Below are 25639 nucleotides of genomic sequence, written 5' to 3'. Positions count from 1 at the left end.
TCACACTGAAGGTCTATAGGTTCACCACTGTCACACTGAAGACCTATAGGTTCTCCACTGTACTAACCTGTCACACACTGAAGGCCTATAGGTTAACCACTGTACTAACCTGTCACACTGAAGACTATAGGTTCACCACTGTACTAACCTGTCACACTGAAGGTCTAGAGGTTCACCACTGTCACACACTGAAGACCCATAGGTTCCCCACTGTACTAACCTGTCACACACTGAAGGTCTATAGGTTCACCACTGTACTAACTTGTCACACACTGAAGACCTATAGGTTCACCACTGTACTAACCTGTCACACTGAAGGCCTATAGGTTCACCACTGTCACATACTGAAGACCTATAGGTTCACCACTGTCACACACTGAAGACCTATAGGTTCTCCACTGTACTAACCTGTCACGCTGAAGGTCTATAGGTTCCCCACTGTACTAACCTGTCACACACTGAAGGCCTATAGGTTCACCCCTGTACTAACCTGTCACATACTGAAGACTTATAGGTTCACCACTGTACTAACCTGTCACACTGAAGGTCTATAGGTTCACCACTGTACTAACCTTTCACACTGAAGACTTATAGGTACACCACTGTCACACTGAAAACCTATAGGTTCACCACTGTACTAACCTGTCACACACTGAAGACCTATAGGTTCACCACTGTACTAACCTGTCACACACTGAAGGCCTATAGGTTCACCACTGTACTAACCTGTCACACTGAAGGTCTATAGGTTCACCACTGTCACACACTGAAGACCTATAGGTTCACCACTGTACTAACCTGTCACACACTGAAGACCTATAGGTTCACCACTGTACTAACCTGTCACACACTGAAGACCTATAGGTTCACCACTGTACTAACCTGTCACACACTGAAGGTCTATAGGTTCACCACTGTACTAACCTGTCACACTGAAGGTCTATAGGTTCACCACTGTACTAACCTGTCACACTGAAGACTTATAGGTTCACCACTGTACTAACTTGTCACACACTGAAGACCTATAGGTTCACCACTGTACTAACCTTTCACACTGAAGGTCTATAGGTTCACCACTGTACTGACCTGTCACACACTGAAGGTCTATAGGTTCACCACTGTACTAACCTGTCACACTGAAGACCTATAGGTTCACCACTGTACTAACCTGTCACACTGAATGCCTATAGGTTCACCACTGTACTAACCTGTCACACTGAAGGTCTATAGGTTCACCACTGTACTAACCTGTCACACTGAAGACCTATAGGTTCACCACTGTACTAACCTGTCACACTGAAGGTCTATAGGTTCACCACTGTACTAACCTGTCACACTGAAGGTCTATAGGTTCACCACTGTACTAACCTGTCACACTGAAGGTCTATAGGTTCACCACTGTCACAACCTGTCACACTGAAGACCTATAGGTTCACCACTGTACTAACCTGTCACACACTGAAGACCTATAGGTTCACCACTGTACTAACCTGTCACACACTGAAGACCTATAGTTTCACCACTGTACTAACCTGTCACACTGAAGGTCTATAGGTTCACCACTGTACTAACCTGTCACACACTGAAGGTCCTATAGGTTCACCACTGTACTAACCTGTCACACTGAAGGTCCTATAGGTTCACCACTGTACTAACCTGTCACACTGAAGGTCTATAGGTTCACCACTGTCACACACTGAAGACCTATAGGTTCACCACTGTCACTAACCTGTTCACACTGAAGGTCCTATAGGTTCACCACTGTCACACACTGAAGACCTATAGGTTCACACCTGTCACACACTGAAGGTCTATAGGTTCACCACTGTACTAACCTGTCACACACTGAAGGCCTATAGGTTCACCACTGTACTAACCTGTCACACACTGAAGGCCTATAGGTTCACCACTGTACTAACCTGTCACACTGAAGACCTATAGGTTCACCACTGTACTAACCTGTCACACCTGTCACACTGAAGGTCCTATAGGTTCACCACTGTACTAACCTGTCACACTGAAGGTCTATAGGTTCACCACTGTCAACCTGTCACACTGAAGACCTATAGGTTCACCACTGTACTAACCTGTCACACACTGAAGACCTATAGGTTCACCACTGTACTAACCTGTCACACTGAAGACCTATAGGTTCACCACTGTACTAACCTGTCACACTGAAGGCCTATAGGTTCACCACTGTCTAACCTGTCACACTGAAGGTTATAGGTTCACCACTGTACTAACCTGTCACACTGAAGGTCTATAGGTTCACCACTGTCAACCTGTCACACTGAAGACCTATAGGTTCACCACTGTACTGACCTGTCACACTGAAGACCTATAGGTTCACCACTGTACTACCTGTCACACTGAAGGTCTATAGGTTCACCACTGTACTGACCTGTCACACTGAAGACCTATAGGTTCACCACTGTACTAACCTGTCACACTGAAGACCTATAGGTTCACCACTGTACTAACCTGTCACACTGAAGACCTATAGGTTCACCACTGTACTAACCTGTCACACTGAAGGTCTATAGGTTCACCACTGTACTAACCTGTCACACTGAAGACCCATAGAACTGTACTAACCTGTCACACACTGAAGGTCTATAGGTTCACCACTGTACTAACCTGTCACACTGAAGGTCTATAGGTTCACCACTGTACTAACCTGTCACACTGAAGGTCTATAGGTTCACCACTGTACTAACCTGTCACACTGAAGACCTATAGGTTCACCACTGTACTAACCTGTCACACTGAAGGTCTATAGGTTCACCACTGTACTAACCTGTCACACTGAAGGTCTATAGGTTCACCACTGTACTAACCTGTCACACTGAAGGTCTATAGGTTCACCACTGTACTAACTTGTCACACACTGAAGACCTATAGTTTCACCACTGTACTGACCTGTCACACACTGAAGACCTATAGTTTCACCACTGTACTAACCTGTCACACTGAAGTTCTATAGGTTCACCACTGTACTAACCTGTCACACTGAAGACTTAGGTTCACCACTGTACTAACCTGTCACACTGAAGGTTCACCCCTGTACGTCTATAGGTTCACCACTGTCACCTGTCACACTGAAGACCTATAGGTTCACCACTGTACTAACCTGTCACACTGAAGGTCTATAGGTTCACCACTGTACTAACCTGTCACACCACTGAAACCTGGTCACACTATAGGTTCACCACTGTACTAACCTGTCACACTGAAGGTCTATAGGTTCACCACTGTACCAACCTATCACTGAATGTCTATAGGTTCACCACTGTACTAACTTGTCACACACTGAAGACCTATAGGTTCACCACTGTACTAACCTTTCACACTGAAGACTTATAGGTACACCACTGTCACACTGAAGACCTATAGGTTCACCACTGTACTAACCTGTCACACTGAATGCCTATAGGTTCACCACTGTACTAACCTGTCACACTGAAGGTCTATAGGTTCACCACTGTACTAACCTGTCACTTACTTTAGACCTATAGGTTCACCACTGTACTAACCTGTCACGCTGAAGGTCTATAGGTTCCCCACTGTACTAACCTGTCACACACTGAAGGTCTATAGGTTCACCACTGTCACACACTGAAGACTCATAGGTTCCCCACTGTACTAACCTGTCACACACTGAAGGTCTATAGGTTCACCACTGTACTAACCTGTCTCACTGAAGGTCTATAGGTTCACCACTGTACTAACCTGTCACAATGAAGGTCTATAGGTTCACCACTGTCACACACTGAAGACCTATAGGTTCTCCACTGTACTGACCTGTCACACACTGAAGACCTATAGGTTCACCACTGTACTAACCTGTCACACACTGAAGACCTATAGGTTCACCACTGTACTAACCTGTCACACACTGAAGGCCTATAGGTTCACCACTGTACTAACCTGTCACACTGAAGGTCTATAGGTTCACCACTGTACTAACCTGTCACACTGAAGGTCTATAGGTTCACCACTGTACTAACCTGTCACACTGAAGGTCTATAGGTTCACCACTGTACTAACCTGTCACACTGAAGGTCTATAGGTTCACCACTGTTCACTGAACCTGTCACACTGAAGACCTATAGGTTCTCCACTGTACTACCTGTCACACACTGAAGTTTCACCACTGTACTGACCTGTCACACACTGTACTAACCTGTCACGCTGAAGGTCTATAGGTTCACCACTGTACTAACCTGTCACACTGAAGGTCTATAGGTTCACCACTGTACTAACCTGTCACACTGAAGGTCTATAGGTTCACCACTGTACTAACACACACTGAAGACCTATAGGTTCACCACTGTACTAACCTGTCACACTGAAGGTCTATAGGTTCACCACTGTACCACACTGAAGGTACCACTGTACCTGTCACACTGAAGGCCTATAGGTTCACCACTGTCACCTGTCACACTGAAGACCTATAGGTTCACCACTGTCACACACTGAAGACCTATAGGTTCCCCACTGTACTAACCTGTCACACACTGAAGGCCTATAGGTTCACCCCTGTACTAACCTGTCACATACTGAAGACTTATAGGTTCACCACTGTACTAACCTGTCACACTGAAGGTCTAACACCACTGTCACACTGAAGGTCTATAGGTTCACCACTGTCACACACTGAAGACCTATAGGTTCACCACTGTACTGACCTGTCACACACTGAAGACCTATAGGTTCACCACTGTCACACTGAAAACCTGGTTCTCCACTGTACTGAAGAAGGCCTATAGGTTCACCACTGTACTAACCTGTCACACTGAAGGTCTATAGGTTCTCCACTGTACTAACCTGTCACACTGAAGGTCTATAGGTTCACCACTGTCACACACTGAAGACCTATAGGTTCTCCACTGTACTGACCTGTCACACTGAAGACTATAGGTTCACCACTGTCACACTGAAGACCTATAGGTTCACCACTGTACTGACCTGTCACACTGAAGACCTATAGGTTCACCACTGTACTGACCTGTCACACACTGAAGACCTATAGGTTATAGGTACACCACTGTCACACTGAAAACCTATAGGTTCTCCACTGTACTGACCTGTCACACCCTGAAGACCTATAGGTACACCACTGTCACACTGAAAACCTATAGGTTCTCCACTGTACTGACCTGTCACACACTGAAGACCTATAGGTTCACCACTGTACTAACCTGTCACACACTGAAGGCCTATAGGTTCACCACTGTACTAACCTGTCACACTGAAGGTCTATAGGTTCACCACTGTACTAACCTGTCACACTGAAGGTCTATAGGTTCACCACTGTACTAACCTGTCACACTGAAGGTCTATAGGTTCACCACTGTACTAACCTGTCACACTGAAGGTCTATAGGTTCACCACTGTACTAACCTGTGACACTGAAGGTCTATAGGTTCACCACTGTCACACTGAAAACCTATAGGTTCTCCACTGTACTGACCTGTCACACACTGAATACCTATAGGTTCTCCACTGTACTGACCTGTCACACACTGAATACCTATAGTTTCACCACTGTACTGACCTGTCACACACTGAAGACCTAGTTTCACCACTGTACTAACCTGTCACGCTGAAGGTCTATAGGTTCACCACTGTACTAACCTGTCACACTGAAGGTCTATAGGTTCACCACTGTACCAACCTATCACTGAAGGTCTATAGGTTCACCACTGTACTAACTTGTCACACACTGAAGGCCTATAGGTTCACCACTGTCACACACTGAAGACCTATAGGTTCACCACTGTCACACACTGAAGACCTATAGGTTCCCCACTGTACTAACCTGTCACACACTGAAGGCCTATAGGTTCACCCCTGTACTAACCTGTCACATACTGAAGACTTATAGGTTCACCACTGTACTAACCTGTCACACTGAAGGTCTATAGGTTCACCACTGTACTAACCTTTCACACTGAAGGTCTATAGGTTCACCACTGTCACACACTGAAGACCTATAGGTTCTCCACTGTACTGACCTGTCACACACTGAAGACCTATAGGTACACCACTGTCACACTGAAAACCTATAGGTTCTCCACTGTACTAACCTGTCACACACTGAAGGCCTATAGGTTCACCACTGTACTAACCTGTCACACTGAAGGTCTATAGGTTCACCACTGTACTAACCTTTCACACTGAAGGTCTATAGGTTCACCACTGTCACACACTGAAGACCTATAGGTTCTCCACTGTACTGACCTGTCACACACTGAAGACCTATAGGTACACCACTGTCACACTGAAAACCTATAGGTTCTCCACTGTACTGACCTGTCACACACTGAAGACCTATAGGTTCACCACTGTACTAACCTGTCACACACTGAAGACCTATAGGTTCACCACTGTACTAACCTGTCACACACTGAAGGCCTATAGGTTCACCACTGTACTAACCTGTCACACTGAAGGTCTATAGGTTCACCACTGTCACACACTGAAGACCCATAGGTTCCCCACTGTACTAACCTGTCACACACTGAAGGTCTATAGGTTCACCACTGTACTAACCTGTCACACTGAAGGTCTATAGGTTCACCACTGTACTGACCTGTCACACACTGAAGGTCTATAGGTTCACCACTGTACTAACCTGTCACACTGAAGACGTATAGGTTCACCACTGTACTAACCTGTCACACTGAAGACCTATAGGTTCACCACTGTACTAACCTGTCACACTGAAGGTCTATAGGTTCACCACTGTACTAACCTGTCACACTGAAGACCTATAGGTTCACCACTGTACTAACCTGTCACACTGAAGGCCTATAGGTTCACCACTGTCACACACTGAAGACCTATAGGTTCACCACTGTACTAACCTGTCACACTGAAGACGTATAGGTTCACCACTGTACTAACCTGTCACACTGAAGGTCTATAGGTTCACCACTGTACTAACCTGTCACACTGAAGGTCTATAGGTTCACCACTGTACTAACCTGTCACACTGAAGGTCTATAGGTTCACCACTGTACTAACCTGTCACACTGAAGGTCTATAGGTTCACCACTGTACTAACCTGTCACACTGAAGGTCTATAGGTTCACCACTGTACTAACCTGTCACACTGAAGGTCTATAGGTTCACCACTGTACTAACCTGTCACACTGAAGACCTATAGGTTCACCACTGTCACACACTGAAGACCTATAGGTTCTCCACTGTACTGACCTGTCACACACTGAAGGTCTATAGGTTCACCACTGTACTAACCTGTCACACTGAAGGTCTATAGGTTCACCACTGTACTAACCTGTCACACTGAAGGTCTATAGGTTCACCACTGTACTAACCTGTCACACTGAAGGTCTATAGGTTCACCACTGTCACACTGAAGACTCATAGGTTCACCACTGTACTGACCTGTCACACTGAAGGTCTATGGTTCACCACTGTACACACCTGTTGAAGGTCTATAGGTTCACCACTGTACTAACCTGTCACACTGAAGGTCTATAGGTTCACCAATGTCACACACTGAAGACTCATAGGTTCCCCACTGTACTGACCTGTCACACACTGAAGGTCTATAGTTTCACCACTGTACTAACCTGTCACACTGAAGGCCTATAGGTTCACCACTGTACTAACCTGTCACACTGAAGGCCTATAGGTTCACCACTGTACTAACCTGTCACACTGAAGGTCTATAGGTTCACCACTGTACTAACCTGTCACACTGAAGGTCTATAGGTTCACCACTGTACTAACCTGTCACACTGAATGTCTATAGGTTCACCACTGTACTAACCTGTCACACTGAAGACCTATAGGTTCACCACTGTCACACACTGAAGACCTATAGGTTCTCCACTGTACTAACCTGTCACACACTGAAGGCCTATAGGTTAACCACTGTACTAACCTGTCACACTGAAGGTCTATAGGTTCACCACTGTACTAACCTGTCACACTGAAGGTCTATAGGTTCACCACTGTCACACTGAAAACCTATAGGTTCTCCACTGTACTGACCTGTCACACACTGAATACCTATAGGTTCTCCACTGTACTGACCTGTCACACACTGAATACCTATAGTTTCACCACTGTACTGACCTGTCACACACTGAAGACCTATAGTTTCACCACTATACTAACCTGTCACACTGAAGTTCTATAGGTTCACCACTGTACTAACCTGTCACACTGAAGACTTAGGTTCACCACTGTACTAACCTGTCACACTGAAGGTCTAGAGGTTCACCACTGTCACACACTGAAGACCCATAGGTTCCCCACTGTACTAACCTGTCACACACTGAAGGTCTATAGGTTCACCACTGTACTAACTTGTCACACACTGAAGACCTATAGGTTCACCACTGTACTAACCTGTCACACTGAAGACCCATAGGTTCCCCACTGTACTAACCTGTCACACACTGAAGGTCTATAGGTTCACCACTGTACTAACTTGTCACACACTGAAGACCTATAGGGTCACCACTGTACTAACCTGTCACACTGAAGGCCTATAGGTTCACCACTGTCACACACTGAAGACCTATAGGTTCACCACTGTCACACACTGAAGACCTATAGGTTCTCCACTGTACTAACCTGTCACACACTGAAGGCCTATAGGTTCACCCCTGTACTAACCTGTCACATACTGAAGACTTATAGGTTCACCACTGTACTAACCTGTCACACTGAAGGTCTATAGGTTCACCACTGTACTAACCTTTCACACTGAAGACTTATAGGTACACCACTGTCACACTGAAAACCTATAGGTTCTCCACTGTACTAACCTGTCACACTGAAGGCCTATAGGTTCACCACTGTACTAACCTGTCACACTGAAGGTCTATAGGTTCACCACTGTCACACACTGAAGACCTATAGGTTCACCACTGTACTAACCTTTCACACTGAAGACTTATAGGTACACCACTGTACTAACCTGTCACACACTGGTTCACCACTAAACCTGTCACACTGAAGGTCTATAGGTTCACCACTGTACTAACCTGTCACACTGAAGGTCTATAGGTTCACCACTGTCACACATTGAAGACCTATAGGTTCACCACTGTACTAACCTGTCACACACTGAAGACCTATAGGTTCACCACTGTACTAACCTGTCACACACTGAAGGCCTATAGGTTCACCACTGTACTAACCTGTCAACCTGTTCACACACTGAAGACCTATAGGTTCACCACTGTACTAACCTGTCACACACTGAAGGTCTATAGGTTCACCACTGTACTAACCTGTCACACTGAAGGTCTATAGGTTCACCACTGTACTAACCTGTCACACACTGAAGACCTATAGGTTCACCACTGTACTAACCTGTCACACTGAAGGTCTATAGGTTCACCACTGTACTGACCTGTCACACACTGAAGGTCTATAGGTTCACCACTGTACTAACCTGTCACACTGAAGGTCTATAGGTTCACCACTGTACTAACCTGTCACACTGAAGGTCTATAGGTTCACCACTGTACTAACCTGTCACACACTGAAGGTCTATAGGTTCACCACTGTACTAACCTGTCACACTGAAGACCTATAGGTTCACCACTGTACTAACCTGTCACACTGAAGGTCTATAGGTTCACCACTGTACTAACCTGTCACACTGAAGGACCTATAGGTTCACCACTGTACTAACCTGTCACACTGAAGGTCTATAGGTTCACCACTGTACTAACCTGTCACACTGAAGGTCTATAGGTTCACCACTGTCACACACTGAAGACCCATAGGTTCACCACTGTACTAACCTGTCACACTGAAGGTCTATAGGTTCACCACTGTACTAACCTGTCACACTGAAGGTCTATAGGTTCACCACTGTACTAACCTGTCACACTGAAGGTCTATAGGTTCACCACTGTCACACACTGAAGACCTATAGGTTCACCACTGTACTAACCTGTCACACACTGAAGACCTATAGGTTCACCACTGTACTAACCTGTCACACACTGAAGACCTATAGGTTCACCACTGTACTAACCTGTCACACTGAAGGTCTATAGGTTCACCCACTGTACTAACCTGTCACACTGAAGTTATAGGTTCACCACTGTACTAACCTGTCACACTGAAGGTCTATAGGTTCACCACTGTACTACCTGTCACACTGAAGACCTATAGGTTCACCACTGTACTAACCTGTCAGAAGGTCTATAGGTTCACCACTGTACTAACCTGTCACACTGAAGACCTATAGGTTCACCACTGTACTAACCTGTCACACACTGAAGGTCTATAGGTTCACCACTGTACTAACCTGTCACACTGAAGGCCTATAGGTTCACCACTGTACTAACCTGTCACACTGAAGGTCTATAGGTTCACCACTGTACTAACCTGTCACACTGAAGACCTATAGGTTCACCACTGTACTAACCTGTCACACTGAAGGTCTATAGGTTCACCACTGTACTAACCTGTCACTGAAGGTCTATAGGTTCACCACTGTCACACACTGAAGACCTATAGGTTCACTGTACTAACCTGTCACACACTGAAGGCCTATAGGTTCACCACTGTACTAACCTGTCACACTGAAGGTCTATAGGTTCACCACTGTACTAACCTGTCACACTGAAGGTCTATAGGTTCACCACTGTACTAACCTGTCACACACTGTCACCAACTGAAGACCTATAGGTTCACCACTGTACTAACCTGTCACACTGAAGACTTATAGGTTCACCACTGTACTAACCTGTCACACTGAAGGTCTATAGGTTCACCACTGTACTAACCTGTCACACTGAAGGTCTATAGGTTCACCACTGTACAACTGTCACACTGAAGACCTATAGGTTCTCCACTGTACTGACCTGTCACACACTGAAGACCTATAGGTTCACCACTGTACTAACCTGTCACACTGAAGGTCTATAGGTTCACCACTGTACTAACCTGTCACACTGAAGACCTATAGGTTCACCACTGTACTAACCTGTCACACTGAAGGTCTATAGGTTCACCACTGTACTAACCTGTCACACTGAAGATCTATAGGTTCACCACTGTACTAACCTGTCACACTGAAGGCCTATAGGTTCACCACTGTACTAACCTGTCACACTGAAGGTCTATAGGTTCACCACTGTACTAACCTGTCACACTGAAGACCTATAGGTTCACCACTGTCACACACTGAAGACCTATAGGTTCTCCACTGTACTAACCTGTCACACTGAAGGTCTATAGGTTCACCACTGTACTAACCTGTCACACTGAAGGTCTATAGGTTCACCACTGTCACACTGAAGGTCTATAGGTTCACCACTGTACTAACCTGTCACACTGAAGACCTATAGGTTCACCACTGTACTAACCTGTCACACTGAAGGTCTATAGGTTCACCACTGTACTAACCTGTCACACTGAAGGTCTATAGGTTCACCACTGTACTAACCTGTCACACTGAAGGTCTATAGGTTCACCACTGTACTAACCTGTCACACACTGAAGACCTATAGGTTCACCACTGTACTAACCTGTCACACTGAAGGTCTATAGGTTCACCACTGTACTAACCTGTCACACTGAAGGTCTATAGGTTCACCACTGTACTAACCTGTCACACTGAAGGTCTATAGGTTCACCACTGTACTAACCTGTCACACTGAAGGTCTATAGGTTCACCACTGTCACACACTGAAGACCCATAGGTTCACCACTGTACTAACCTGTCACACTGAAGGTCTATAGGTTCACCACTGTACTAACCTGTCACACACTGAAGACCTATAGGTTCACCACTGTACTAACCTGTCACACTGAAGGTCTATAGGTTCACCACTGTCACACACTGAAGACCTATAGGTTCACCACTGTACTAACCTGTCACGCTGAAGGTCTATAGGTTCCCCACTGTACTAACCTGTCACACACTGAAGGCCTATAGGTTCACCACTGTACTAACCTGTCACACTGAAGGTCTATAGGTTCACCACTGTACTAACCTGTCACACTGAAGGTCTATAGGTTCACCACTGTACCTAACCTGTCACACTGAAAAACTATAGGTTCACCACTGTACTAACCTGTCACACTGAAGGTCTATAGGTTCACCACTGTACTAACCTGTCACACTGAAGGTGGTTCACCACTGTCACACTGAAGACCTATAGGTTCACCACTGTACTAACCTGTCACACACTGAAGGTCTATAGGTTCTGTACTAACCTGTCACACTGAAGGTCTATAGGTTCACCACTGTACTAACCTGTCACACTGAAGGTCTATAGGTTCACCACTGTACTAACCTGTCACTGAAGACCTATAGGTTCACCACTGTACTAACCTGTCACACTGAAGGTCTATAGGTTCACCACTGTACTAACCTGTCACACTGAAGGTCTATAGGTTCACCACTGTACTAACCTGTCACACTGAAGGTCTATAGGTTCACCACTGTACTAACCTGTCACACTGAAGACCTATAGGTTCACCACTGTACTAACCTGTCACACTGAAGGTCTATAGGTTCACCACTGTACACACTGAACCTGTATAGGTTCACCACTGTCACACTGAAGGCCTATAGGTTCACCACTGTACTAACCTGTCACACTGAAGACCTATAGGTTCACCACTGTACTAACCTGTCACTGAAGACCTATAGGTTCACCACTGTACTAACCTGTCACACTGAAGGTCTATAGGTTCACCACTGTACAACCTGTCACACTGAAGACCTATAGGTTCACCACTGTACTAACCTGTCACACTGAAGGTCTATAGGTTCACCACTGTACTAACCTGTCACACTGAAGACTATAGGTTCACCACTGTACTAACCTGTCACACTGAAGGTCTATAGGTTCACCACTGTACTGTCACACTGAAGGTCTATAGGTTCACTGTACTGACCTGTCACACACTGAAGACCTATAGGTTCACCACTGTACTAACCTGTCACACACTGAAGACCTATAGGTTCACCACTGTACTAACCTGTCACACACTGAAGACTATAGGTTCACCACTGTACTAACCTGTCACACTGAAGGTCTATAGGTTCACCACTGTACTAACCTGTCACACTGAAGGTCTATAGGTTCACCACTGTACTAACCTGTCACACTGAAGGTCTATAGGTTCACCACTGTACTAACCTGTCACACTGAAGGTCTATAGGTTCACCACTGTACTAACCTGTCACACTGAAGACCTATAGGTTCACCACTGTACTAACCTGTCACACTGAAGGTCTATAGGTTCACCACTGTACTCCTGTCACACTGAAGGTCTATAGGTTCACCACTGTACTAACCTGTCACACACTGAAGGTCTATAGGTTCACCACTGTCACTGAAGGTCTAACCCTGTTGTCACACTGAAGACCTAGGGTTCACTGAAGGTCTATAGGTTCACCACTGTACTAACCTGTCACACTGAAGGTCTATAGGTTCACCACTGTACAACCTGTCACACTGAAGACCTATAGGTTCCCCACTGTACTAACCTGTCACACACTGAAGGTCTATAGGTTCACCACTGTACTAACCTGTCACACTGAAGGTCTAACCTGTCACACTGAAGGTCTATAGGTTCACCACTGTACTAACCTGTCACACTGAAGGTCTATAGGTTCACCACTGTACACACCCTGTCACACTGAAGGTCTATAGGTTCACCACTGTACTAACCTGTCACACTGAAGGTCCTATAGGTTCACCACTGTACTGTATAGGTTCACCACTGTCACACACTGAAGACCTATAGGTTCACCACTGTACTAACCTGTCACACACTGAAGACCTATAGGTTCACCACTGTACTAACCTGTCACACACTGAAGGTCTATAGGTTCACCACTGTACTAACCTGTCACACTGAAGGTCTATAGGTTCACCACTGTACTAACCTGTCACACTGAAGACGTATAGGTTCACCACTGTACTAACCTGTCACACTGAAGGTCTATAGGTTCACCACTGTACAACCTGTCACACTGAAGACTATAGGTTCACCACTGTACTAACCTGTCACACTGAAGGTCTATAGGTTCACCACTGTACTAACCTGTCACACTGAAGACCTATAGGTTCACCACCTGTCACACTGAAGACTATAGGTTCACCACTGTACTAACCTGTCACACTGAAGGCCTATAGGTTCACCACTGTACTAACCTGTCACACTGAAGACCTATAGGTTCACCACTGTACTAACCTGTCACACTGAAGACCTATAGGTTCACCACTGTACTAACCTGTCACACTGAAGGTCTATAGGTTCACCACTGTACTAACCTGTCACACTGAAGACCTATAGGTTCACCACTGTACTAACCTGTCACACTGAAGGTCCACCACTGTCACACACACTGAAGGTCTATAGGTTCACCACTGTACTAACCTGTCACACTGAAGGTCTATAGGTTCACCACTGTACCTAAGGTTCCCACTGTCACCTGTCACTGAAGACCTATAGGTTCACCACTGTACTACCTGTCACACTGAAGACCTATAGGTTCACCACTGTACTAACCTGTCACACACTGAAGGCCTATAGGTTCACCACTGTACTAACCTGTCACACTGAAGACCTATAGGTTCACCACTGTACTAACCTGTCACACTGAAGGGTTCACCACTGTACTAACCTGTCACACTGAAGGGTCCTATAGGTTCACCACTGTACTAACCTGTCACACTGAAGGTCTATAGGTTCACCACTGTACTAACCTGTCACACTGAAGGTCTATAGGTTCACCACTGTACTAACCTGTCACACTGAAGGTCTATAGGTTCACCACTGTACTAACCTGTCACACTGAAGGTCTATAGGTTCACCACTGTACTAACCTGTCACACTGAAGGTCTATAGGTTCACCACTGTACTAACCTGTCACACTGAAGGTCTATAGGTTCACCACTGTACTAACCTGTCACGCTGAAGGTCTATAGGTTCACCACTGTACTAACCTGTCACACTGAAGACCTATAGGTTCACCACTGTCACACACTGAAGACCTATAGGTTCTCCACTGTACTGACCTGTCACACACTGAAGGTCTATAGGTTCACCACTGTACTAACCTGTCACACTGAAGGTCTATAGGTTCACCACTGTACTAACCTGTCACGCTGAAGGTCTATAGGTTCACCACTGTACTAACCTGTCACACTGAAGGTCTATAGGTTCACCAATGTCACACACTGAAGACTCATAGGTTCCCCACTGTACTAACCTGTCACACACTGAAGGTCTATAGGTTCACCACTGTACTAACCTGTCTCACTGAAGGTCTATAGGTTCACCACTGTACTGACCTGTCACACACTGAAGACCTATAGTTTCACCACTGTACTAACCTGTCACACTGAAGACCTATAGGTTCACCACTGTACTAACCTGTCACACTGAAGGCCTATAGGTTCACCACTGTACTAACCTGTCACACTGAAGGTCTATAGGTTCACCACTGTACTAACCTGTCACACTGAAGGTCTATAGGTTCACCACTGTACTAACCTGTCACACTGAATGTCTATAGGTTCACCACTGTACTAACCTGTCACACTGTACCTAACCACTGTCACACACTGAAGACCTATAGGTTCTCCACTGTACTAACCTGTCACACACTGAAGGCCTATAGGTTAACCACTGTACTAACCTGTCACACTGAAGGTCTATAGGTTCACCACTGTCACACACTGAAGACCCATAGGTTCCCCACTGTACTAACCTGTCACACTGAAGGTCTATAGGTTCACCACTGTCACACTGAAAACCTATAGGTTCTCCACTGTACTAACCTGTCACACACTGAAGGCCTATAGGTTCACCACTGTACTAACCTGTCACACTGAAGGTCTATAGGTTCACCACTGTACTGAAGACCTGTTCACCACTGTACTAACCTGTCACACTGAAGACCTATAGGTTCACCACTGTACTAACCTGTCACACACTGAAGGCCTATAGGTTCACCACTGTACTAACCTGTCACACTGAAGGTCTATAGGTTCACCACTGTACTAACCTGGTTCACTGTACTACCTGTCAAGAAGGTCTATAGGTTCACCACTGTACTAACCTGTCACACTGAAGGTCTATAGGTTCACCACTGTACTAACCTGTCACACTGAAGACCTATAGGTTCACCACTGTACTAACCTGTTCACACTGAAGACTTATAGGTTCACCACTGTCACACTGAAGACCTATAGGTTCTCCACTGTACTGACCTGTCACACACTGAAGACCTATAGGTTCACCACTGTACTACACACTGAAGACCTATAGGTTCACACTGTACTACCTGTCACACTGAAGACCTATAGGTTCACCACTGTACTAACCTGTCACACACTGAAGACCTATAGGTTCACCACTGTACTAACCTGTCACACTGAAGGCCTATAGGTTCACCACTGTACTAACCTGTCACACTGAAGGTCTATAGGTTCACCACTGTACTAACCTGTCACACTGAAGACCTATAGGTTCACCACTGTACTAACCTGTCACACTGAAGGTCTATAGGTTCACCACTGTACTAACCTGTCACACTGAAGACCTATAGGTTCACCACTGTCACACACTGAAGACCTATAGGTTCTCCACTGTACTAACCTGTCACACACTGAAGGCCTATAGGTTCACCACTGTACTAACTTGTCACACACTGAAGACCTATAGGTTCACCACTGTACTAACCTGTCACACTGAAGACCTATAGGTTCACCACTGTCACACACTGAAGACCTATAGGTTCACCACTGTACTAACCTGTCACACTGAAGACCTATAGGTTCACCACTGTACTAACCTGTCACACTGAAGGTCTATAGGTTCACCACTGTACTAACCTGTCACACTGAAGGTCTATAGGTTCACCACTGTACTAACCTGTCACACTGAAGGTCTATAGGTTCACCACTGTACTAACCTGTCACACTGAAGGTCTATAGGTTCACCACTGTACTAACCTGTCACACACTGAAGGCCTATAGGTTCACCACTGTACTAACCTGTCACACTGAAGGTCTATAGGTTCACCACTGTCACACACTGAAGACCCATAGGTTCACCACTGTACTAACCTGTCACACTGAAGGTCTATAGGTTCACCACTGTACTAACCTGTCTCACTGAAGACCTATAGGTTCACCACTGTACTAACCTGTCACACTGAAGGTCTATAGGTTCACCACTGTACTAACCTGTCACACTGAAGGTCTATAGGTTCACCACTGTACTAACCTGTCACACTGAAGGCTATAGGTTCACCACTGTACTAACCTGTCACACTGAAGACCTATAGGTTCACCACTGTCAACCTGTCACACTGAAGACCTATAGGTTCACCACTGTACTAACCTGTCACACTGAAGACCTATAGGTTCACCACTGTACTGAACCTGTCACTGAAGACCTATAGGTTCACCACTGTACTAACCTGTCACACACTGAAGACCTATAGGTTCACCACTGTACTAACCTGTCACACTGAAGGTCTATAGGTTCACCACTGTACTAACCTGTCACACTGAAGGTCTATAGGTTCACCACTGTACTAACCTGTCACACTGAAGGTCTATAGGTTCACCACTGTACTAACCTGTCACACTGAAGGTCTATAGGTTCACCACTGTACTAACCTGTCACACTGAAGGTCTATAGGTTCACCACTGTACTAACCTGTCACAAGACTGGTTCAAGGTCACACACTGAAGACCTAGGTTCACCACTGTACTAACCTGTCACACTGAAGGTCTATAGGTTCACCACTGTACTAACCTGTCACACTGAAGGTCTATAGGTTCACCAATGTCACACACTGAAGACTCATAGGTTCCCCACTGTACTGACCTGTCACACACTGAAGGTCTATAGTTTCACCACTGTACTAACCTGTCACACTGAAGACCTATAGGTTCACCACTGTACTAACCTGTCACACTGAAGGTCTATAGGTTCACCACTGTACTGAACCTGTCACACTGAAGGAAGACCTATAGGTTCACCACTGTACTAACCTGTCACACTGAAGACCTATAGGTTCACCACTGTACTAACCTGTCACACTGAAGGTCTATAAGGTAGGTTCACCACTTCACCACTGTACTAACCTGTCACACTGAAGGTCTACACCACTGAAACCTGTCACACTGAAGGTCTATAGGTTCACCACTGTACTAACCTTTCACACTGAAGACTTATAGGTACACCACTGTCACACTGAAAACCTATAGGTTCTCCACTGTACTAACCTGTCACACACTGAAGGCCTATAGGTTCACCACTGTACTAACCTGTCACACTGAAGGTCTATAGGTTCACCACTGTCACACACTGAAGACCTATAGGTTCACCACTGTACTAACCTGTCACACACTGAAGACCTATAGGTTCACCACTGTACTAACCTGTCACACACTGAAGGTCTATAGGTTCACCACTGTACTGACCTGTCACACCCTGAAGACCTATAGGTTCACACTGTACACCTGTCACACTGAAGGTCCTACTGAAGTTCACCACTGTACTAACCTGTCACACACTGAAGACCTATAGGTTCACCACTGTACTAACCTGTCACACACTGAAGACCTATAGGTTCACCACTGTACTAACCTGTCACACACTGAAGGTCTATAGGTACACCACTGTCACACTGAAAACCTATAGGTTCTCCACTGTACTGACCTGTCACACACTGAAGACCTATAGGTTCACCACTGTACTAACCTGTCACACTGAAGACCTATAGGTTCACCACTGTACTAACCTGTCACACACTGAAGACCTATAGGTTCACCACTGTACTAACCTGTCACACTGAAGGTCTATAGGTTCACCACTGTCACACACTGAAGACCCATAGGTTCCCCACTGTACTAACCTGTCACACACTGAAGGTCTATAGGTTCACCACTGTACTAACCTGTCACACTGAAGGTCTATAGGTTCACCACTGTACTGACCTGTCACACACTGAAGGTCTATAGGTTCACCACTGTACTAACCTGTCACACTGAAGACCTATAGGTTCACCACTGTACTAACCTGTCACACTGAAGACCTATAGGTTCACCACTGTACTAACCTGTCACACTGAAGGTCTATAGGTTCACCACTGTACTAACCTGTCACACTGAAGGCCTATAGGTTCACCACTGTCACACACTGAAGACCTATAGGTTCACCACTGTCACACACTGAAGACCTATAGGTTCTCCACTGTACTGACCTGTCACACACTGAAGACCTATAGTTTCACCACTGTACTAACCTGTCACGCTGAAGGTCTATAGGTTCCCCACTGTACTAACCTGTCTCACTGAAGGTCTATAGGTTCACCACTGTACTAACCTGTCACACTGAAGGTCTATAGGTTCACCACTGTACTAACCTGTCACACTGAAGGTCTATAGGTTCACCACTGTACTAACCTGTCACACTGAAGGTCTATAGGTTCACCACTGTACTAACCTGTCACGCTGAAGGTCTATAGGTTCACCACTGTACTAACCTGTCACACTGAAGACCTATAGGTTCACCACTGTCACACACTGAAGACCTATAGGTTCTCCACTGTACTGACCTGTCACACACTGAAGACCTATAGGTTCACCACTGTACTAACCTGTCACACACTGAAACCCTATAGGTTCACCACTGTACTAACCTGTCACACACTGAAGGTCTATAGGTTCACCACTGTCACACACTGAAGACCCATAGGTTCCCCACTGTACTAACCTGTCACACACTGAAGGTCTATAGGTTCACCACTGTACTAACCTGTCACACTGAAGGTCTATAGGTTCACCACTGTACTGACCTGTCACACACTGAAGGTCTATAGGTTCACCACTGTACTAACCTGTCACACTGAAGACGTATAGGTTCACCACTGTACTAACCTGTCACACTGAAGACGTATAGGTTCACCACTGTACTAACCTGTCACACTGAAGGTCTATAGGTTCACCACTGTACCAACCTATCACTGAAGGTCTATAGGTTCACCACTGTACTAACTTGTCACACACTGAAGACCTATAGGTTCACCACTGTACTAACCTGTCACACTGAAGGCCTATAGGTTCACCACTGTCACACACTGAAGACCTATAGGTTCACCACTGTCACACACTGAAGACCCATAGGTTCACCACTGTACTAACCTGTCACACACTGAAGGTCTATAGGTTCTCCACTGTACTGACCTGTCACACACTGAAGACCTATAGTTTCACCACTGTACTAACCTGTCACGCTGAAGGTCTATAGGTTCACCACTGTACTAACCTGTCACACTGAAGGTCTATAGGTTCACCACTGTACTAACCTGTCTCACTGAAGGTCTATAGGTTCACCACTGTACTAACCTGTCACACTGAAGGTCTATAGGTTCACCACTGTACTAACCTGTCACACTGAAGGTCTATAGGTTCACCACTGTACTAACCTGTCACACTGAAGGTCTATAGGTTCACCACTGTACTAACCTGTCACGCTGAAGGTCTATAGGTTCACCACTGTACTAACCTGTCACACTGAAGACCTATAGGTTCACCACTGTCACACACTGAAGACCTATAGGTTCTCCACTGTACTGACCTGTCACACACTGAAGGTCTATAGGTTCACCACTGTACTAACCTGTCACGCTGAAGGTCTATAGGTTCACCACTGTACTAACCTGTCACACTGAAGACCTATAGGTTCACCACTGTCACACACTGAAGACCTATAGGTTCTCCACTGTACTGACCTGTCACACACTGAAGGTCTATAGGTTCACCACTGTACTAACCTGTCACACTGAAGGTCTATAGGTTCACCACTGTACTAACCTGTCACACTGAAGGTCTATAGGTTCACCAATGTCACACACTGAAGACTCATAGGTTCCCCACTGTACTGACCTGTCACACACTGAAGGTCTATAGGTTCTCCACTGTACTAACCTGTCACACACTGAAGGCCTATAGGTTAACCACTGTACTAACCTGTCACACTGAAGGTCTATAGGTTCACCACTGTACTAACCTGTCACACTGAAGGTCTATAGGTTCACCACTGTCACACTGAAAACCTATAGGTTCACCACTGTCACACACTGAAGACCTATAGGTTCTCCACTGTACTAACCTGTCACACACTGAAGGCCTATAGGTTAACCACTGTACTAACCTGTCACACACTGAAGACCTATAGGTTCTCCACTGTACTAACCTGTCACACACTGAAGGCCTATAGGTTCTCCACTGTACTGACCTGTCACACACTGAATACCTATAGGTTCTCCACTGTACTGACCTGTCACACACTGAATACCTATAGTTTCACCACTGTACTGACCTGTCACACTGAAGTTCTATAGGTTCACCACTGTACTAACCTGTCACACTGAAGGTCTAGAGGTTCACCACTGTCACACACTGAAGACCCATAGGTTCCCCACTGTACTAACCTGTCACACTGAAGGGCTATAGGTTCACCACTGTCACACACTGAAGACCTATAGGTTCACCACTGTCACACACTGAAGACCTATAGGTTCTCCACTGTACTAACCTGTCACGCTGAAGGTCTATAGGTTCCCCACTGTACTAACCTGTCACACACTGAAGGCCTATAGGTTCACCCCTGTACTAACCTGTCACATACTTAAGACTTATAGGTTCACCCCTGTACTAACCTGTCACACACTGAAGACCTATAGGTTCTCCACTGTACTAACCTGTCACGCTGAAGGTCTATAGGTTCACCACTGTACTAACCTGTCACACACTGAAGGCCTATAGGTTCACCACTGTACTAACCTGTCACACTGAAGGTCTATAGGTTCACCACTGTCACACACTGAAGACCTATAGGTTCACCACTGTACTAACCTGTCACACACTGAAGACCTATAGGTTCACCACTGTACTAACCTGTCACACACTGAAGGTCTATAGGTTCACCACTGTACTAACCTATCACACTGAAGGTCTATAGGTTCACCACTGTACTAACTTGTCACACACTGAAGACCTATAGGTTCACCACTGTACTAACCTTTCACACTGAAGACTTATAGGTACACCACTGTCACACTGAAAACCTATAGGTTCTCCACTGTACTGACCTGTCACACACTGAAGACCTATAGTTTCACCACTGTACTGACCTGTCACACACTGAAGACCTATAGTTTCACCACTGTACTAACCTGTCACACTGAAGACCTATAGTTTCACCACTGTACTAACCTGTCACACTGAAGACCTATAGTTTCACCACTGTACTAACCTGTCACACTGAAGACCTATAGGTTCACCACTGTACTAACCTGTCACACTGAATGCCTATAGGTTCACCACTGTACTAACCTGTCACACTGAAGGTCTATAGGTTCACCACTGTACTAACCTGTCACTTACTTTAGACCTATAGGTTCACCACTGTACTAACCTGTCACGCTGAAGGTCTATAGGTTCCCCACTGTACTAACCTGTCACACACTGAAGGTCTATAGGTTCACCACTGTACTAACCTGTCACACTGAAGGTCTATAGGTTCACCACTGTCACACACTGAAGACTCATAGGTTCCCCACTGTACTAACCTGTCACACACTGAAGGTCTATAGGTTCACCACTGTACTAACCTGTCTCACTGAAGGTCTATAGGTTCACCACTGTACTAACCTGTCACACTGAAGGTCTATAGGTTCACCACTGTACTAACCTGTCACACTGAAGGTCTATAGGTTCACCACTGTACTAACCTGTCACACTGAAGACCAGATTCAGTCTTCCCAGCCTGGTGCAGGTCTACAATTTTGTTTCTGGTGTCCTTTGACAGCTCTTTGGTCTTGGCCATAGTGGAGTTTGGAGTGTGACTGTTTTGAGGTTGTGGACAGGTGTCTTTTATACTGATACCAAGTTCAAACAGGTGCCATTAATATAGGTAACGAGTAGAGGACAGAGGAGCCTCTTAAAGAAGAAGTTACAGGTGTGTGAGAGCCAGAAATCTTGCTTGTTTGTAGGTGACCAAATACTTATTTTCCACCATAATTTGCAAATAAACAATGTGATTTTCTGGATTTTTCCCCCCTCGTTTTGTCTGTCACAGTTGAAGTGTAAGTGGAACGGATGTGAAACGGCTAGCTTAGTTAGCCGTGCTAAATAGCGGTTCAATCGGTGACGTCACTTGCTCTGAAACCTTGAAGTAGTGGTTCCCCTTGCTCTGCAAGGGCCGTGGCTTTTGTGGAGCGATGGGTAACGATGCTTCGTGGGTGTCAGTTGTTGATGTGTGCAGAGGGTCCCTGGTTTGCGCCCGGGTATGGGCGAGGGGACGGTTTACAGTTAAACTGTTACATAACTATGATAAATTACAGGCCTCTCTCATCTTTAAGTGGGAGAACTTGCACAATTGGTGGCTGACTAAATACTTTTTTGCCCCACTGTATGTATATATGTATGTATATGCCATTCATTCATACAAGGATACACTTTCATGCTCGGGTTAGGACCTCCATATTGTAGCTTATAGAGACCACAATCTACTTTAGTTAAGATAAACATCATGAAGCATATAACACAATCAATTAATTTGACTTCATGAAAATGTTTTTTGGACCTAACTTGTATGCCACTTTTTCCATGTGCTTCTTTCTCCATTAAATTATGACCTCTTCCTGAATATTTGGTCACATTATTAATTTTTGTATGGTTTCCTAGAAACAAGGGGTTGCTCATCTAACCCTTTGGCTCAATTTACCCCACTCTCCCATTGAATAACTATAAATCAAACACTTAATACAGATGTAGCCTGTTGTAAAAAAAAAAGGCAATAGGGTCAATATAGTAAGGATTTTTTTAAATACGCTTAAATAGGTGCCTAAAAATGTTGCCTTTTCTCATGAGATATTTTGCATTCTGCATTTTAGTGTAGCTCAAAGTAATATTCTTTGGAATAATTTCCTATTATTGCCAAAATCTGTTGCCCAATAATTTTAGTGACTCTGGTCCTTAAAATGTGATTCAGAATAGACTACACCATTTTCATAGGGTGTTTTTCTCGTTGTGAGTACTAATACACTGAAGTACATTTCCGTACAATGTTAGTTACTATAAACTATCCTAAACTATGATTGGATGAGCCCTATCCACGTCACGTGTTGGCGGAAGTAGCAAGAGCATCGTTTGCCAGATGTTTTGCAAAATGGTTGTATTGCTTAGAAGATCTTCCAATTGAAAAACACTATCAACGTGAGTAGCTTGTTGTACTGTTGTTTAACAAACTGCTAAACATATTTCCATCGTCAATGCAACACTAACCAATGTTTTCATAATGTAGCTATAGGCCTAGCTAGCTACGCCGAGGGAGACAAATCACTCTGGTGACACTCGCGCCAGATTTGAATGAATGATGCTACCCGGCCGTTAGCTTAAATTAATACAAATTGTAATTTAAATGGATAGTTGCGGGACGAAGCTACCCGGCCGTAGCAGAGGTTGGGCCAGGGGTATTTTGCAAGCGAAGGGCAACGTGTTCAACTACTAGTTATTTAACTGCAGGCCTCTGCAACCAATACTGTTATAATCATAACTATTACACTAGAGACACGACGAACCTTTTCCACGAGAGAGACAGAGCGTTCCATTTCCATCATAACGGTCGTGCTATCAGAGATCCTTAGTACGTCCCTAACCCTCATTGAAGTAAAAAATGGTTAGGCAAGGTTTAAGGTTAGTGTATATGGACATCTCAAGTATCCCGTATTGGGTACTAACGTTAGCTTGGAACTACCCTCTTCGAACTGGGGTGTAATCTTTACGCCGATTCTGTTGCAAAACGTTTTGGAAAAGAAACCATTCACTCCAAAAGTAAAACGAGAGTTTATATGGGACAAAATCAGGTAGGTCCCTCCCCGTTTCGTTCCGTTTGCAGTTTGATACTTAAACGGTAATTGGTTTCCGTAATCAATACACACACACCTGATGCTCTCCTGAAAATAAGTAATCCTAGTATGTGGTGTAATGTGTTATAGTATACATGCTGATCATTGCTCTCCACATTGCTACCAAGTTCCCCAGTTATCTGTGTAACTCAAGTTTATTATGTATCTACAGTTTGTACATGTATTTTGTTTTCGAGTGCTTACTGTGTATTTGTTCTTGTTTGTTTCCGTTTCTCGGGCTCTAACGTACTATGAGGCGCAGACGTGTGCGTGGTTTTGAGTGGTCAAGGTATTTCTACCTGCCTCTACCAGTGTCCTGTAAGGGCTGATGGGGAGAGTGTGTGGGTACTTATTAAATACAGCCATCTCAGTAGGCCTAGGACTACCAGTAGGCCAAGGGCAGGAGTAGAGGCTATTTAGAAAATCTGGTTAAATGTGTATTAGCCTACATACAGTCCCAGTCAAAAGTGTGGACACACCTACTCATCTAAGGGTTTTTCTTTATTTTACAATTTTCTACATTGTAGAATAATTGTGAAGATATAAAAACTATGAAATAACACACATGGAATCATGTAGTAACAAAGAAAAGTGTTAAACAAATCAAGATATATTTGAGATTCTTCAATGTAGCCACCCTTTGCCTTGATGACAGCTTTGCACTCTTGGTAGTCTCTC

At 45.0% G+C, this 25639-nt stretch overlaps 1 protein-coding gene across 8 annotated transcripts in view; it reads left to right on the top strand.

Annotated features, from left to right (window-relative positions):
* Positions 1 to 25639, top strand: part of srbd1 (S1 RNA binding domain 1) — a 132734-nt gene that overhangs the window by 10850 nt on the left and 96245 nt on the right. For 3 of the 8 annotated variants that reach the window (XM_029685326.2, XM_065002557.1, XM_029685324.2), the window contains exon 1: positions 24161 to 24269. The exons of 2 other annotated variants lie outside the window; for them this stretch is intronic. The gene's annotated coding sequence lies outside the window, so the exon portion shown is untranslated. Of the gene's footprint in view, positions 1 to 22911; positions 23011 to 24160; positions 24270 to 25231; positions 25251 to 25639 lie in introns of those variants that run through there. 3 more of the 8 variants (XM_065002553.1, XM_065002552.1, XM_065002556.1) reach the window with 3 other exon arrangements.

The sequence above is a fragment of the Oncorhynchus nerka genome, linkage group LG16, assembly GCF_034236695.1.
Source record: "Oncorhynchus nerka isolate Pitt River linkage group LG16, Oner_Uvic_2.0, whole genome shotgun sequence".
Classification (NCBI taxonomy): Eukaryota; Metazoa; Chordata; class Actinopteri; order Salmoniformes; family Salmonidae; genus Oncorhynchus; species Oncorhynchus nerka.
Note: the sequence above shows the minus strand (reverse complement) of the source record. Positions and strands in the feature narration are given on the sequence as shown.